Genomic DNA, 17,715 nt, shown 5'->3' with positions numbered 1-17,715 from the left:
TCCTACAAGGTGTCCTATATCTTGTGACAGGACACAAACAAAAAGCAAATGAAAACTACCTTTGGCTTATTACACTTGCAATGCAGGACAAAGCACTGCTCTTTGAGCCTTCTCGCTCTGTCTAGAAAGATAACTTTACATATTTTTTTTTTGCCATCCAGGGCATCTGCCATGAAAATCCTACAAAATATAGTTTATCACTGGCTTTATAAAAGCTCTGGGATAGGAACAATTAAAGCTATCTATGCTGCTGGGGACATTCCATTTTACATCAACAAATGTTACATCATCTGTAACCATTCCAATTTCCATTTAAGAACGTCTAATTATTCATATTGCTAGGGGGTGAAATCTGGCTTGCTTGCTGATGGTTCCATTACCTCTTCCCCATCCGCCTTCACAGAAAAAGACAGAATGTAGGCCTTTGCGGAGGTGAGGGTGGGGGAGCGGGGGTGGGTAGATAACCATATACAAACTGCAGGTTCAGGTTCCCAGTATTGCAAAACTGGGTGCTATTTTCCATAGTTCTAAATGGCCTCTTCAAAACCACATGAAATCAACCTATTTCATTTTTACACACATCACTGTTTCCCTGCAGGTTGTAGAAATGTATTTGCAGTTGGTCAGCAATTTTTCCAAGTGACTGCAAAGTTTTCCTTATTGTCCTACCACCAAGGCACCTCAGACTTGGATAGGGGGAAGGAGGAAGAAACACTGGAGAGTGAGGAAGGGGTCAGGAAAGTTAGGAGATGAAGCCTCGTCTGCGGATCCCATAGGAGGCCACTGCAGTTGGGGGGGGGGCGGGGTGCACCTGCCAAGAGCCCAAAGGTTACAGAGAGGCAGCTACATTGGCTGAAGAATCAGACAGATTATAGAACTCACTTCCCAGGCTCCTGATGACACTGTGCATAAATTAACATCTCATTGTCTGCAATCACTGCAGTGGCTGGAAGACATGATTGATCTAACATTTGGCCTCCCTAGGAGGGATGTGTTAATTCTTTCTTCCAGCACTTTCCACTTCTTTATGAGCTCAGCTTTTCATCACCAAACAAATATCTGGGATGGAGAGCTGGGACCATCAAGCAGCAGGCAACCTGCAGGGGTGGTTTCTCCACCTTCTGTCTGTACAGGAACATTTAACTGAAAAGGCAAGGTTAGCGATCTGGCAGTCAGTGGACTCAACAGCATCAGGAACCACAGCAGGTCCAGTTTCAAATTACTAACCTTCCTCACCCTTGAGGACTTTGTTAATATTTTTCTATGCAAAATTGTACATGCCTGAGCAAAGTGGCCTTACTTTGCAGGCAGGGCTAAACTTAAACAAATTATTTTGGCTTATTCCCCTTGAAGTCACTAATTAGCATTTGGTTTGTTTCTTTTCATAACATCATTCTTTAATCAACAAACATTTCCAAGAGCTTTTCTGTTATCAGATCTGATTTGCTGGCTTGTCCAAGAGTGATTCCACTAAGGTGTTTGATACAGAAGGGAGGGGGCTTCCTGCAGGGCAGAGAAGGCTTTTCTTGGAGCCCACCACAGAGGGTACCTTTTCATACTTTGCACAAGGACTTTATATGGATGAGCTGCAGCCTGAGTAATACCATCATGTCACTGCAGTAAAGCCTACACCATGGCTTCTCAGAGGTTACAGGAGGGCTTTGTAGTCGGTGCAAAGTAAACCCTCAATACATTTTAGCTAGCAAATGAGAGAGGACTGTATGTGTGAAATGCAAACTGGTTTCCTTTTTTGGAAGAGAGGAGGAGAGGAAGTAATTGAAGTAATTCTTGCTGTGTTTTTGGCTTATCGAAAAAGGTGGATCACTTTGTGAGAGATTGAAGGAGTTAGAAGCAAAAGTGATGTTTTTCCCTCATCTAATGAGGACTGAGACTTGGGGAGAAAAATGACATGAGAGGTACTGAAGAAATTGTTTTTGTAAACTGAGGCTTACAATACTAGATGCATATTCTATGGGGTTAGCTAGAATATGCTCTTCCATGTAGCAAATATAAAAATTAAGTCCCTGCTATGTTCCAAGCACTGAAGGAATGCATTTCATAAAGACTGTGAAGAATAGGCTTGCCTGGAGCCGCCACTTAAGACAGTCATGTCCAAAACAAGCAGGCAGAGCAATGGTGTCTGGGAAAGAGTGAATTAGATTAAGAAACTGGAGGTAGGAGCGCTTAGAGGGTGGAGGCAAGGAGCAATGACAACTGTGTTCAACGGTGTGAAGAGCTGTTCTAAGAGATTCGATTAGTTTTGTATGACCCTTAACGATAGGACCCATGGGTGAAAGTGTTGAGGAGGGAGAGTTTGAGTCTCAAAGGAAATAAGAACCTTCAAACTACTATTAACTGAAGCTTTGAGTGTTAATGACTTTTTCATCACAGAAGGTGAGCAAGCAAGAGTTGAACAGATACTTGTCCTGGATGTTAAAGTGGAAATTCAAGCAATACAACAGAAGGTGAATAAATTTAAGGTCCTTTATGATCCTTATATTCCATGAGATTCTGAAAGAAGGAATCCTTGTGCTTCTCATGTCAGTTCTAGGGACAACTCTTTCTCTGTCTTCTATTAAACTCATTTAATTTTAATAATGCATGTGTTATTAATCATATAATTTGTTTTATCTCCTAACATTTTTGCTGTTATTTATATTTTATGACCTAACATTTATGCTATGCCCTAACATTTTTGAAGTGTTTGATTCACTTCTGTTTATCTTATTTTATAAATAAGAAAATTGAGAACATTTGAGTTAAACAACAATCAAGGCAGGGTTTATACTATACTAATAATGCTTTGTTTCTCAAGCTTTATGGTAAGTATAGATGACTATTCTGCCTATCTGTCTCTGTATCTGTCTAATTGGAAGGCTTCAACTGAATTAAAAAGAAAGAAAAATGGCTAACATCAGAATGCCTAGCCTCTGACTTTCTACTTTAGAGCACATAACTTTTACAGTATCCATATGTAAGATTAATAATATATAAGCTAAGTTAAAGAATTTTTCACTTCACTTCTAGATATTTGACTTCATTAAAAATGTCATAATTCCTACTCAAATTGGCATCAGACTCATCCACAGTTTTCAGTGCCCCTCTCTTGGTTTAGTGACTATGCCTACTTCCCGCTTCTCTTCCTCAAACCACCCAGGGTATCACTAAATGAAAGCAAACAACTGTCCAATCTCAAATACAATCGAACATACCATCCTTCTCAAGTTGCCCTCTTGTTGTCTTTCTCTCCCTTTCACCGTGATTCACCTAAACCCCTTCAATGCATGCATACACCCACCCCACTGCCCCCACACACACACCTCTCTGGAAAATTCATTGCCTGATTCCTAGAGGCTCTGAGCACTGGCAAATTGCACAGCATCAGAAAATCCATATATATATATATACACACATACACACACACACACACACACACACACACACACACCAGTAGACTGTGAAAAAGAATTTCCCCTGGAATTTGAAGAGATGACCACCCAGAATCAGAATAACAATTATTTGAGACATTTAAAACACACCAGACAAAGCACTAGAGATTATAATGTACAGCTCAATTCTCCCCTAGCAAAGAAATGGACTACGTGATTTAATGTACCTTTCCCATTGTTAATTTCTATGATCTTGAGATTAATTTGAATGCAGACAGAATCCATTTGAATAATGGCTCAAGAAAAGAACTTGGTTGCTAATTCAATAGGTGCCAGGGTGTGAAAAATTATTGTCATGATTATAGTAACTGAAACTGAGCTTGTAAAAATATTTTTGCAGAATATTAACCAGTTCTGTAGTGACTAAGGCCACACACACTTACATACAACACAGCAGGCTTTTATCATGAATTAATATTTTTCTTAAGCTAATTGTGCCAAGATACTGTTGGATTAGGATTGTCTTTGTACATCTCACTGTGATCTGTCATGATTGTGTGAGAGATATGAGATAGATAAGAATATTTAAATATCTAAATAAGAATATCAGTTAGGATTGAAAGGTCACTGAGAGCTAGAATACTTAAAACTATAATATTGAAGAACATGGCAGGGATGGGGGTATGATAGGGAGACATCCTCCATATTTGCATTTTGGATTTCTTATGTCTTCAAAGACACAGGTTTGCTTTTTTCGATAGTATCTGTACATCAAAGGCTCATCTTGCCCTTTTCTATCAACTAAATTCCCTGACAGCTTGGGTAAAATGCTGTAACCCCTATAGCATATGCCTCAATATTTGCACTTGCACTTACATTATGGTATATGTTACCTTAGTGATAAAATGATAAATACTTGCATATTCAATGGATAGAAATACTAAAAATGCAAAACATCACAATAATTTTATATTTTGTTGGTTCATTCGTTTTTTTGGATAAAGAAAAAGTCAGAAAAGAATAAAGATGGACAAGAAATGGTTCATCTCCTACTTTCCAAAAACCAATTTTAAAATGTAGTAATAACATCCACACTTCATTGGGCATCTACTACATACTATGTAGTTTATGACCATTGACTTAGATCCTTATAAAAACATGTATGCAGGCACTGTTATCTTCATTTTAGAGATGAAGAAACTGAGAATTAAAGAGGTTTATTACCTTGCCCAAAGAAGTCAGTGACATAGTAAACATACCATTTAACTCCAAAGCCCATGCTATTTCATTTTTAATTTGGACACAATTTTCCTCTCAAATTATTTTCCAATGCCAAGCTTAAATGGACAGACCTTAGAGAAAGAGTATCCCTTTTTTGAGACAGGGTCTCACTCTGTTACCTGGGCTGGAGTGCAGTGGTGTAGTCTTGGCTCACTGCAACCTCCACCTCCTGAGCTCAAGAGATCCTCCTACTTCCGCCTCCTCAATAGCTGGGACCACAGGTGCACACCACTACACCCAACTAATTTTTGTATTTTTTTGTAGAGATGGGGTTTCAGCATGTTGCCCAGGCTGGTCTTGAACGCCTGGGCTCAAGCAATCCACCCACCTTAGCCTCCCAAAGTGCTGAGATTACAGGCGTGAGCCACCACGACTGGCCGAGAATCATCATTTTGATCTTGCAAAACAGAAGACTGATAATGGTCTAATGTAAATCCTCCAGAGGCTAACAAGATCTTAACATATACCCTTATGGACTTCACTCAAAGGTGCAGGTAAGTACTATAGTAGTTGCAGACAAAACAAAAGGCACATTGAGGTGAGCAGGGGGTTTGCAGGGACATACCTGGGATTACTGTTTTCTCATCCTAGAGAGGTTGTGGGAATTCGGTACTGTGTTTCCTTTCTTAGGCCTCATGGCTGGCAGCCCAGACTCTTCCTCACATAGAGTTTCAGTGTGAAAAACATCCCATTGGGTGAATTCTCTCTAGTTACTTATGACATATTGAGATCTGCAGCTTAATTCTTACTGGTGTTATCTACTTATACAATGACTATATGAAACTGAAGTGCAAGGACAGTCAGTATTTGGTCTCACAGAGATCTGCTTTGAGACACAATTCTCAGAAATATTTTTCTTCTAAGGCAGAAGCCACATGTACCAGGAAACAGCAATCAATTAATTGTTTATCAAGTACCTAAGACACGTAAGACCCTGAGGAGAATACAGAGAAGCAGCAGGCCTGGTGTCTTCCCTTGAGAGCTTAAAATACAGTTGAGGATTTTAAAAGACAAGTAATAAGAGAGTAGGTGGCCGGTGATGGCTCTGGCCTGGTGCTAGGTCTCTGTAGGGTGGCCTGGATCTAGGCCAGGAATAAACCTACTATGAGGCAGAAGGGGTTACAGAAGCTGCCTCTGAAATAAGACCAAGTCTATAAAGTACTAAACAGTCCCTGGCGCACAGCAGGTACCAAATGAAGACTGTTCTCCCTCTCTTCCCTCTCTGCCTTAATCACTTTAGGGAATAACATCAAGCTTTCCCTGTAGCTAACTCAGCTTCAACTTTGCTCCCCAGGCCTGATAACATGACTTTTCTTTCTTCTTGAGTGCCAGTCCCCACTTGATAGCCCAGTTCTGGAACTCTGTCCTGTTCCCCATCTTGGTAACCTTCCCACATCCTGTTACCTTAACAACTGAATGCTTCATGTCTTGCTTTTGCTTGTCACTCTCCAAAGGACTTGCTTGTCACTCTCCAAAGGACTAGCATTTCAGGCTAGTTAGTGGCTAAGAGCCTGCTCTAACAATGCCTATGAACTGTCTGACTGCTGTTCCAGATATTGCCTGCTCTGCAATTTCTTATCACATAGATCTGTCTGCTATTTAAGTTGCCCAATTAGACTACAAGGATCAATTCATTTAAGTGTACTGGCTGCCTAGAGCACTTTGTTGAAAAGAAGTCCAAGGCCATGTTCAGGTTCTAAAAAAAAGAATATCATCATCAATTAGTGATGGCTTTCAATGGTGTACAAGGCTAGGGCTGGTGAGCACAAACGCTATATCCTTTCTATCCCTACATCATGGGCAACTTTAAATTTCCCTCCTTACTAGGTACCATGTTTACCATGCCACACTTACTGACTTCCCAGCACTCGTAACTGGATATGTCCTTCTGATCCTACCACCAAGATCCCAAATGAATCCAGATCCAAATGCAGGTATCCTCCCTGGCTTCACCATCCTATCGTTGAAGAAATCACAGGCTTAGCACAATAAAAGTTATATATTTCAGATTGGAGAGGTCAGTGAAATAGCAGTAAGGGAATAGGACAATGAGGACAAGGGGAATTATGTTCAAAGATATGGCAGCCAGAAAGTAAAAGCATAAGCAGTCTACCGTGACTGACAGGAAGCCATTTATTCAAATCTACCTATAAAATATTATACATCAAAATTTGAACTCACTTCTCTAGAACACAAGTGTCAACAAAATTATTAGCTGGTTTCTAACTCCTCCAATGGAACTCAGTATAAGATTTTTACCATTGAGTTGAGATCCTAATTAGAAATATAAATTTGCCATCTAACTTAAATAATGTAAAAATGTAGACATATTTGCAACCAATTTTCAAGTGGCCTCGCATAAACTCGTTTTCCCATTGTCCTTGGCTAATTAAGAACCATAGTTTCCATGCATATTTTATTTTGCAGGTTGGTTAGGAAGGTTAATTGCCTACTCCCCTTATTTGTCTTTTTCTCCTTAATGGAAAAAGCATCAGTTTGTCTGAATTGAGGTATAAAATTACCAGAAAAAAAAAAAAACCCCACACTCAATGGTGGGCAGAGTTTCAAATTGCTATGGATTTTATTTGGGCTGCCTGTCATAAACAATATTTACCACACTGAATTTAAAAGAAATAAAATACAAAGAAACCACATAGAAGTTTCTAGGGATTTAGTTTCTACATTTTTCTAGCATTCTTTTTAGTTCATTTTTTAGGGAAACAAAGTTCATAGGCCAGAAAAGTATCTATCCCTTTAGAAAGTTCTAAGGTCTAACCCATCACAAGATGTATTTCTATCAAAGCAGACTGGCTTCATTCATGTTTATTTCCAACAGTGTATTCTATTTCTGTTTGTAATCTTGTGCTGCAGAAAAAGGAACAGTGTCATGCTCTCTCTGTAGTCTTGGAGATACTCTTTGGAGGAGAGGAGTAATGATGTCCTGCGATTAGAAAGAACATTCAAAATCTTAAATATCTTGGGACAAAGGATATTTCCTTCTAAACTCCTATTTTGTTACAACATGGTATTATATAACTGTTAAACTACAATCTAACTATAGTTACCAGAATTGGAAATTTACATTCCAGGGATAGTCAGCCACCATGTAATCATGGGCAACTACTACAAGCGCCTTCAGCTGTCCTTATCTCTGATCAACACCAGAGGCTTTGACAAGTGGCTTAATAAAGGCTAAAAAGGGTTTTCATGGGTGCAATTAGTGGCTTGCAATTAGCATCACAGATGCTAGAAATAGGTTACCTTAGATGAAATTAGAGGGATTCAAAACAGGTGCATTGGGACACACCCCTACATATATTAATACATGAAAACAGTTTCAAAATATAATAAGGCTTATAGTTGTAGCTTAATTGCTAAACATCCTGTGCCCAGCCAGTGGGTCAGCAGATTTTTGGTTTCCCAATAGTTCACTGATTCCTGACACTGAAATAGGGCTGCATTGCCTCAAGTGAACCTTACTGCAAGATGTTTTGGGAGACCAAAAAGGACAGAACTGTGGCTTCATCCACCTGCAGAACAAGTGTTATAACTGTGCTTGCTAATAAGCATCTGCATGAGTGGAAAAATTTAATCTAAGACTTGCTTTCATTACAACCTGGTGCCAAGGGGGTGAGGAGTGGGTAGCTAATCATCATACCCTCTAATTATTAGGGGGCTACTAAGATCTACCCAAAAGCATATCCAAGTTTGTTTGGGCCTGTTTACAAAAGGCACCCACCCTCTGAATACACCTGAACACAGATTCTTGTTGCCAGATATTTCGATAATCTCTATGCCATAAAATCCATCCCTACATTAATGGGATTAATTAAAATAATAAAACTGATACTGAAATAAAAAGATATAAATGAGATGGAACCCCTGAAGGACAAAACAGACTGCATGGTTGAACAATCATACTAAGCTATAATTTCACCTGCTATATCATCACTACATCTACAACCACACTGCTTTAGAGAAAATCCTAGAATTATACGTGTCCTATGTGAAAAGGAAAAATCAAATTGTTACCAGAACCAAAAGTGAGCTGGTTCTTCCCGGTGGGTACAGGTGGGGGGTGCATGCACATGGGCATATCTCATATCAGTGAGGACCAACACTCTGCATGGCCCTTCCCCCTTTAAAGGCAAGTGGAGAAGGGTGGAAAAGGTCAGGATTTTTCAGAACACTTTTAATGGGATTTTAGTTTGCAGAGACTGATGCCTGGAGCTGACTTCGGCAGCAGTTGAATAGAGAAAACCAGACAATGAAATAGAACTTTCTGGGGTCAAAAAAGAGAAACATAAAACAAAGAAAATGAAAGAAAACTAGAGTTTAGGTTGAAGGAAATTGCGACAAGGCTTTTTGTGAATAATACCAAAAATGAAATTTTAATTTCAAGTTACTACTGTTGTTGGAGAATGTAAGCCCCTTTGACTCGCTATAAAGTCTGATCCAGATGCAAAGATCTGGTTTTGGTGCTTCTTTGGCATGAGGTGAAGCAGGGGAGGTGGGTGGCAGTAGAGGTGTAGAGCTATCAAGACAAGGCTATTTTTTTCTGTTTGTATTGACTGTGCAAGGCTCGAATAGCACATGTGAAATAGTGAGATGATTTATAAACAGTACTAGATGCGACAGGAAGCAACTTCCTTCAGGGCACATATGAATTACATATATTTAGGTTGGTGCAAAAATGATTGCATTTAATTGTCATTAAAAGTAATGGCAAAAACTGCAATCATTTTTGCACCAACCTAATAGATACCATTGTGGGCGCATTGAGTTTAAATGTTAACAAAAATAGTAATTACAGTTATAATTTCCTTGGTAACAGAATCTTATACACCTAAATTGGAGTCAAGGCTCCCTTAAAAAAGATCATTCATTGCTACGTACTTAAGTCTCTACCCAAAAAACAAAATTTCAACATCAAGAAGCCTAAGGAGAGGTTACTGAGGGGGCATATTACCTTTACCTGGGGTTCATAGCTCAAATCATGGAGACACCCGCACTTATGAGATGCTGAGCTCATGCCACTCCCTGGGGCTCATGGGCAGAGGAGCAGACATGTAGAGGCACTCCTAGGAAATCCAGGTGGAAGTGGTCCAGGAAGCTGCTCCAGCTAAGTAATATGCGACTCACAGCCAGGAGCCTGGGATCCCAGTTCCTGATGGCAGACCCTACCCATCATCCCTCATCTGTCCACAGGGGCTCCCCACCCTCCATTTTCTACCAGAACACTCACTCTCAACACTCTCGAGATGGTTTTTACTTACTGTAAGAGATATTCCCAAAAGTGGACACAATCTTAGCCCCCAAATGACCACGTATAACCATTAAGTAATTTACAAAGATGAACTTATATATAAAGATATAAAACATAGATGAATTATAGAGTAATACAATTTTCTACTTTATAATTTTCACACTCAATGACCTCATATTGATAAACAATATGTCCACCAAACTTCTGAACTGGAGGTGAAGCCACTACCAAGGCTGAAGGTGATTGCAAAGTGTTTACCAGCATGGACCCTGAAGCCAGTTTGTTTGTGTGCACATCCTGGCTGTCCACTTACTAGCTGTGTCACTTGGATAAGTTAATTCTCTCAATGCTGGCCGGGCGCAGTGGCTCACGCCTGTAATCCCAGCACTTTGGGAGGCCGAGGCGGGCGGATCACGAGGTCAGGAGATCAAGACCATCCTGGCTAACACGGTGAAACCCTGTCTCTACTAAAAATACAAAAAAATTAGCCAGGTGTGGTGGCAGGCACCTGTAGTGCCAGCTACTCGGGAGGCTGAGGCAGGAGAATGGCGTGAACCTGGGAGGTGGAGCTTACAGTGAGCCGAGATCGCACCACTGCACTCCAGCCTGGGTGACAGAGCGAGACTCCATCTCAAAAAATGCACATGTATGTTTATTGTGGCACTATTCACAATAGCAAAGACTTGGAACCAACCCAAATGTCCAACAACGATAGACTGGATTAAGAAAATGTGGCACATATACACCATGGAATACTCTGCACCCATAAAAAATGATGAGTTCATGTCCTTTGTAGGGACATGGATGAAACTGGAAACCATCAGCAAACTATCGCAAGGACAAAAAACTAAACATCGTGTGTTCTCACTCATAGGTGGGAATTGAACAATGAGAACACATGGACACAGGAAGGGGAACATCACACTCCAGAGAGTGTTGTGGGGTGGGGGGAGGAGGGAGGAACAGCATTAGGAGATATACCTAATGCTAAATGACGAGTTAATGGGTGCAGCACACCAACATGGCACGTGGATATATATGTAACAAACCTGCACATTGTGCACATGTACCCTAAAACTTAAAGTATAATAATAATAATAATAATAATAATAAAAGAATCAACTAGAAATCAACTAGAAAAAAATAGAAATATAATTGGAATTAACTAAAAGGTAATATGCAATCATATCTGTCTATAATAAAAAAAAATTCTCTCAATGCTTCAGCTTTCTCATCTTTGAAATGTGGTAGTTACAGTGTCTAAATCATAGAACTGCATTGAGAGTTAGCACATGTAAACGTCTAGCCACTGTTGTACTGGAGTTGACTCCTATTTGCCCACAAGAGCCTACTGGTAGCATGTCTTCCCAACTCCCCACTCCCTTCAGTGACAGCACAATCATGGCTTGAAACTGACCATGGAGGGAATATTTACACCACAGAAACTGGCAAAAGCTACAAATCAGAACTATTTTTGAGATCCAGTTCCTAAGCATTTACCAATGCACCAATGTATGTAGCACAAAGGCTGGCCAATATTGGCTCTCAAGAAATGTGAGCTATTAATAGAAAAGGCAAAGGAAAGACCCTCTGGCAAGTTAAAGGATTTTTCCCTACCACAAACAATTCTTTGCAATTACACGAAGAAAATTGTATCAAACTATTTTTTAGTGATAGGGAAACTTAAACATAAGTCAAGTTTCCACATTTGTAGCTAGATTTAACAAACTATCTTTTTGGCCAGAATCACCTGCCCATTTTAATCTATGACATGGCACTAAGGTGCCTTATAAAAAATATATCACATATAATATGTTGGTTCTTTTTCAGTGGTCCTGCCAAATTCAAGGACATGTGGATTACATATTCATATTGAAGTCTATAAATGAGTTCCTACTTGGGAATCAGTTCAAGGGCAAAACTCGTAAGTACTCCATGAACAACACGAATGTCTCCGAGGTACAATTTTAAAGAAAGGACTGATAGGCTCCTTCTTCACCCCAACTAATACTAAAACCAATGGAACAGAATCTTGTGTCAGAGGCTCCAGTTTTGCTTTAAAGAAGATGGACACAGAGTGAGAGAAATTAACGAAATATAGTTTTCTTTTCCTTTTTTACATTTATTGATAGAATTTAAAATCAAGTTAAGTTTCCTGGAGTTCTTACTCCATAGTATTCTTGGGCAGTGCAGAAGCAAAGAGAACGAATTTTTATGGCCTTAATTTTATTTATTTTACTTTTTAGTGTTAATAAGAGAAATGAGTAAATCTACAAAGGCAAACTCAAATTACCAATGAACCAGAAACCTAGGAATATTTCCTTGTTATGAGAAATCCTGAGTGTTTCAGAAACATTGTTAATAATATTCTAAAATCTCCTTTTGCCATCTCTCTTCAATTAAGAATTTGATTGTGTGACTCAGGCCCACACTACATAACAGGCCAAGTTGCTTAAACTCTACCCACTCATGTGGTTGCCATTCCCTCTCAGTCACAGTCATTTACACACCAGAGGTGTAGGTTTTTGCCTATAGTTCTGGGTGAGATGTTCATTATTCTTATCAGATATCCAGATAGGAAAGAAGAAAAGTAGTCATTACCAGCACACTATTCCTGAGCTACAACAATTTCAAGTTTCTCTTAAATCAAAAAGCAACTTGCTGTGCACATAGTAGTCAACGTGGATGACTTTGTCTAGGGAACTGCTGCAGGTAGATAGGATTTGAATGACAGGTTGCCTTAATATTTTGATTAGAGGTTTGGGGCATGGTGTAGTTGGAGTGGAACATGCAAAGCACTTCCAGAGATGAAAGTAATAGATGTTTATGGCATTATTCACCAAGAAGAAAGTGAAGGAAAGCATTCTGCTCCAGAGACAAAGATAATTGGAAATCATGTATCCTCAGAAACAGATATGCATGTGCACAGGTGCCTACTCCCCCAAAAGGAAATATAGAATGCTCACTTTCTTTTCCTTCTCCTCCTCCACTAACAGCAGAGAAGCCCTTGTTGACCCTGGAGCTACGAGTTCTTAGCAGTGCGGGTGCAGACCCCTTGGAGCATATGAAACTTACTTAAGCAGTGAAGTAACTTCCTGCAGGTCAGCTTAGGAAATCTCACAAGGCAAGAGTCTAAGCTGGCAGCAAAAGCTAGGGTTAAGCCAAGTTGCTTAAACTGTATCCACTCATGTGGTTGCTATTCCCTCTCAATTTTATAATGTTTGAGTGCTAGATGGACAGAGGAAGCCTAACTATATTAAAACATATTTAGTGTTAACAATCAAAATTTCAAAGAAAAGAGGACCCACATTTATGACATTTTTGGTCATTATTATACATGTGACAGTTATGATGATATTTTCTGCCAGTTATTCTAATTAGTATTACTTTGATATAGCCAGACCAGTTTTAAGTTCTCCATTCTTTTTGTTCATTTTTCCAGCATCCATAAATACCATTAAGACAAGTTATCAGGATTCCTGAAGGCGGCCTCTTAAATAAAAACCTCTGTCCTCCCTGGAGGAGGGAAAGGAAAGAGGAGCGCTAAAAGAGAGGAGGCCTTTTGGAGCCAGTGATTGAGAATACATGCCTGAAAACAGTAGGTCAATAAGCTACGCAACTCACTGTTTACCCACCTGACTCTCTCTGCCTCAGGGCTCCCACCCAAAGGTAAATCAAGCCTCTTCCAAGTCCACACCCTACTATGTGCAGAAAAGCTAGAAAACTTAATGCTGCAGCCTTCTAGCTTGTAACTTCTCTCTAAGTTGTGGGGGTTAGGAGGACAGATGCCTATATTAAAGATGTAAGTGGCTTTTATCTTTCTCTCCCTTTTCAGAGAGCTCAATACCCAACTACACTATTCACCATTCCTATTCTAGGAAAGAAAGACTGATGTGGCCTTGCTCACTTTTCAGGACATGATAGATGCATTTCACCTGTTTCAGACCCAGTCTTCAATATTGCCAAAACCACAGAATTAACTACTTGGGATTATCAGCTTCTTTCAGTCACAGCCCTTGTACAGGCTTTTGGAGTGAAGGAACACAGGTTTGAATCCTGTTTTTACTATTTACTATCTCTTTAACCGTGGATGAATTACCCTCTCTAAAAGACAGTTTTGGCTTCTATAAATGAGAATAAATCCTACTCTTAAGGCTTGTTATGAATTAATTGGGATGATGTATATAAAATGACTGGCATATGACAAGCTACCATCCCAATGAGTAGGATTAAATGAGATTTAATATAATTAAATAATTTAAAATAAATACAGAAGAGAACCTCAAAAAGTCTGAGCTCAGTGACCAGCTTTACTGCATGTGGAGGAGGAACAAGGGTAGAACAGGGGATAATAGTGGACAGAGGAGGTCCACAGTTGTTTTGAATCCAAGATCGTGTCTTTGGATGATAGTGTGATTGAGTCTGTATGTAAACAGAGGATTAAACTGTATAAAATATCAAAAGAACTGTTTATGCATTAAAAAGAACACTTCTCTGCTTTTGATGAAGCTTTCCACGTGGAGGGAGCTCATTTAATGTAACACCCATGATCTATGGGAGTGACTTGCCTAAGGGAAAAATTTAAAAGAATAAACTGGACACACTCAGCTCTTCTTTTTACCTCCTGGTTCTTTTGTATTCCTCCAAGAGCAAACCTGCCAGCTGTCACCCCAAACCACAGAGAATAGGCCTTGGTCCAGCACAGCTCATGACTAGGTAGGAACATCTGATGAAACACATACTCCAAGTGAGCCTTTAGGAGTAATAAAGTTGGCATTTTGAACTCTCATCTGCTTTACTTTCTTGCTTTAATTCTTACCTTCCTTAGCACTCAGGTTGGACAGAGGGTTTTATTTGACAGGCCCCCTTTAGGGATCCTGACAATTTGTCTTAATGTGTTTTATGGATGCTGGAAAATGAAAAAAAGAATGGAGAACTTAAAACTGGTCTGACTGTATCAAAGCACTACTAATTAGAATAACAGGCAGAAAATATCACCATGACTACTGTCACATGTATAATAATGACCAAAAATGTCATAAATATGGGTCCTCCTAGTTTTCTTTGAAATTTTATTTGATTATAATACTAAATGTGTTTTAATATACTTAGGCTTCCTCTGTCCATCTAGCACTCAAACATTACAAAATTGAAAGGGAATGGCAACCACATGAAGGAATAGAGTTTAAGCAACTTGGCTTAACCCTAGCTTTTGCCCCAGCCTAGACCCTTGTCCTTCAGGATTTCCTAAGGTGACCGGCAGGAAATCACTTCATTGCTTAAGTAAGTTTCATATGCACCTAGGGATCTGCACCTTCTACCCTAGGGAGGTAGTTATTTAGAGAGAAAGCAGTTAGAATGTGAAGTTCATCAACAGTAGAAACTCTCAGGATGACCCAGATGGCCAACTTCTACGATAGAAAATAGGATTTTAATAGACAGGTTCGATCCCAGGTTCCTCCCTAGGGCTTCCCAGTAGAGGTCATGAACTGTCATGCAACTGCATGGTTTTAAACCACTTTCAATTCAGTTCACACAACACCCCCATGGAATGCATTTCAAGCGGCAACAACATTCTATATCCCAGTTTCAATTGTTCCATCCCATCTCCCAGCTGTCCTATGTTTACAACTTTAATACAAGAAGCTTAAGTTGTATCATTCTCTGTTACTGATTATGCACCTTTCTTCCAGACTACTTGCATCCTTTCCAAAATGCATCAGCTCCGTCCCCCAACATTAAGCCCTCTGATAGAAGTGGGTGAGTTCTTTCTGCTCAGGTACAGACACAAAGACTTCACTTTCTTGATCCAATTACAGTTAGACTGAGAATCTGACAAGGATTTATCCTTGAAATCAACCAAGAATCCTAGCAGTTCAGGGGCTCTATTTGGTAGTAAGATCTTTAAACTTGGCGGCTATTTTGTTATTCATTTCTGAATCCCCAGCGCTCAGCAGAACAGCTTGCATGAGTAGGTCTTTAATAAATCCTTGCAAATGAATAAATGAAGTACTTGACACTTTAAAAGCAAATCTCTGCATTGAAACCCTTAGGAAATGCTCCATAAATTAAAAAGATGATGAGCCAGAAGGATGATTAAAGGAACCTGCTTATAAAGGTGTAAGAGACTCTGACTCCACTCAGCCAGATTTCATTGCCTAGGAGAAGTTTCCTCTTTTATACCCCTAGATGGGCTGAGCCGTTTACATTTTTGCTGGGTTTGACTGCTCAGAATAAACCTCTCCCCCCATGCAGCTTGAGTATTTTGGCCAGCCTACATTTTCTACATTTTATTTGGTAACTTCACTTTAGGGAAAAGTTGAACACACACACACAGAGCCAAGGTGAACTCTAATTGGCTTAAGTTGATCAGCAACCACTTTCCCTTGGCCACTGTGATTGGTCCAGGGATGACTCAAGAGTCTGAGACTCAATCTAATGAGATGTGAAGAGTTCCTTCTTGTTTTGTTGTTGTTGTTGTTGTTGTTATTTTGTTTTTTTGAGAGGGAGTCTCGCTCTGTCACCCAGGCTGGAGTGCAGTGGCGCGATCTCGGCTCACTGCAACCTCCTCCTCCTGGATTCAAGCAATTCTCCTGCCTCAGCCTCCCGAGTAGCTGGGAGTACAGGTGCCCACCACTGCACCCAGCTAATTTGTTGTATTTTTAGTAAAGACAGGGTTTCACTGTGTTAGCCAGGATAGTCTCGATCTCCTGACCTCATGATCCGCCCATCTCGGCCTCCCAGAGTGCTGGGATTACAGGTGTGAGCCACCACGCCCGGCTGCTTCTTGGTTTCTAAGAAATCTAGTTCTGTACTCTTCTGTGACTACCACTGAGAGTTTTTCTCTCTCCTCCTGCAGGACAGAAGCAAGAAAGCAAAGAGCCCTAGAAACTGCTAGCAGCTGTCTTGTGATAAGAGAGGCCAGCCTTAGACTAAAGCAGACATAGTGAAAACAGAGAAGAGAAAGGTAGAGACAAAACGATGGCATTGGTGAACTGCTGGCCCCAAGCCTGACCTACCTCCATGACTTCTCAGTTACAAGAGCTGATAAACATCTTATTGCTTTAGCCTATTTGAGCCCAGTTTTCTGTTACTTGCACATGACTAAAGCCAAATTCACTGAAATGATCAAGGCAGCTCTAAATAAGTTGCTATGTCTTTGCTGCGTTGAGAAGATTTAAACACAGCAAAGTTAAGTGACCTGCTAGGGGACTTTTGATGCAGCAAAAGGAAGGTGAGAATACAAAAGCCTTACCACTTCCCAGTCTCTGCCCTCACCTCTGGCCACTTCAGCCTCCTAGGATTCATTCAGTCATTCACTTGCATTCATTGCATGCTAATAATGTTCAAGCCAGTGCCTACAAAATGAATAAAGACATTGTCCCTACTCTCTAGAAGCTTGTAAATAACTATAAAATGTTTATAAGCAGACCTAGAAGTATTTAAAAATCAAGTGATTATGTTAACGTATTAGTATGGTAGATTCTCCTGTGAGATTTCCTTTAATTGTAAGCCATATTGTTTTCTACAATTACAGCTTTGATTTAAAAGAAGTTTAAAATCAACTAGAGATGTATTACTAGTAAGAGCCATACTATGAATACAAACAACATAATATCTATGCAATCTTATGGAGCACAGAGCCCCATGTTCAATATTTATTGGACATCTACCCTATGTCATGTACTGGCATATGATGAGCACTTTGTATACAGTATCTCAACCTCCACCACAAATTATTACTTCCATATTACAGATATGGACACCAAGATGCAGAGA

The 17,715-nt window shown here is 39.8% G+C and overlaps 1 protein-coding gene and 1 long non-coding RNA gene across 2 annotated transcripts in view; one reads left to right on the top strand and one right to left on the bottom strand.

Annotated features, from left to right (window-relative positions):
* RASGEF1B (RasGEF domain family member 1B) overlaps nucleotides 1-17,715 on the bottom strand; it is a 632,849-nt gene that overhangs the window by 558,690 nt on the left and 56,444 nt on the right. The gene's annotated exons all lie outside the window — the stretch shown is intronic.
* Nucleotides 356-16,884, top strand: LOC131382283 (uncharacterized). The gene is made up of 3 exons (XR_009211598.1): nucleotides 356-432; nucleotides 2,392-2,465; nucleotides 16,796-16,884. It is a non-coding gene; the product is annotated as an uncharacterized LOC131382283 (long non-coding RNA).

This window comes from Hylobates moloch, unplaced genomic scaffold (genome assembly GCF_009828535.3).
Source record: "Hylobates moloch isolate HMO894 unplaced genomic scaffold, HMol_V3 SCAFFOLD_2, whole genome shotgun sequence".
In the NCBI taxonomy this organism is placed as follows: Eukaryota; Metazoa; Chordata; class Mammalia; order Primates; family Hylobatidae; genus Hylobates; species Hylobates moloch.
This window is presented reverse-complemented; position numbering and strand designations above follow the sequence as displayed.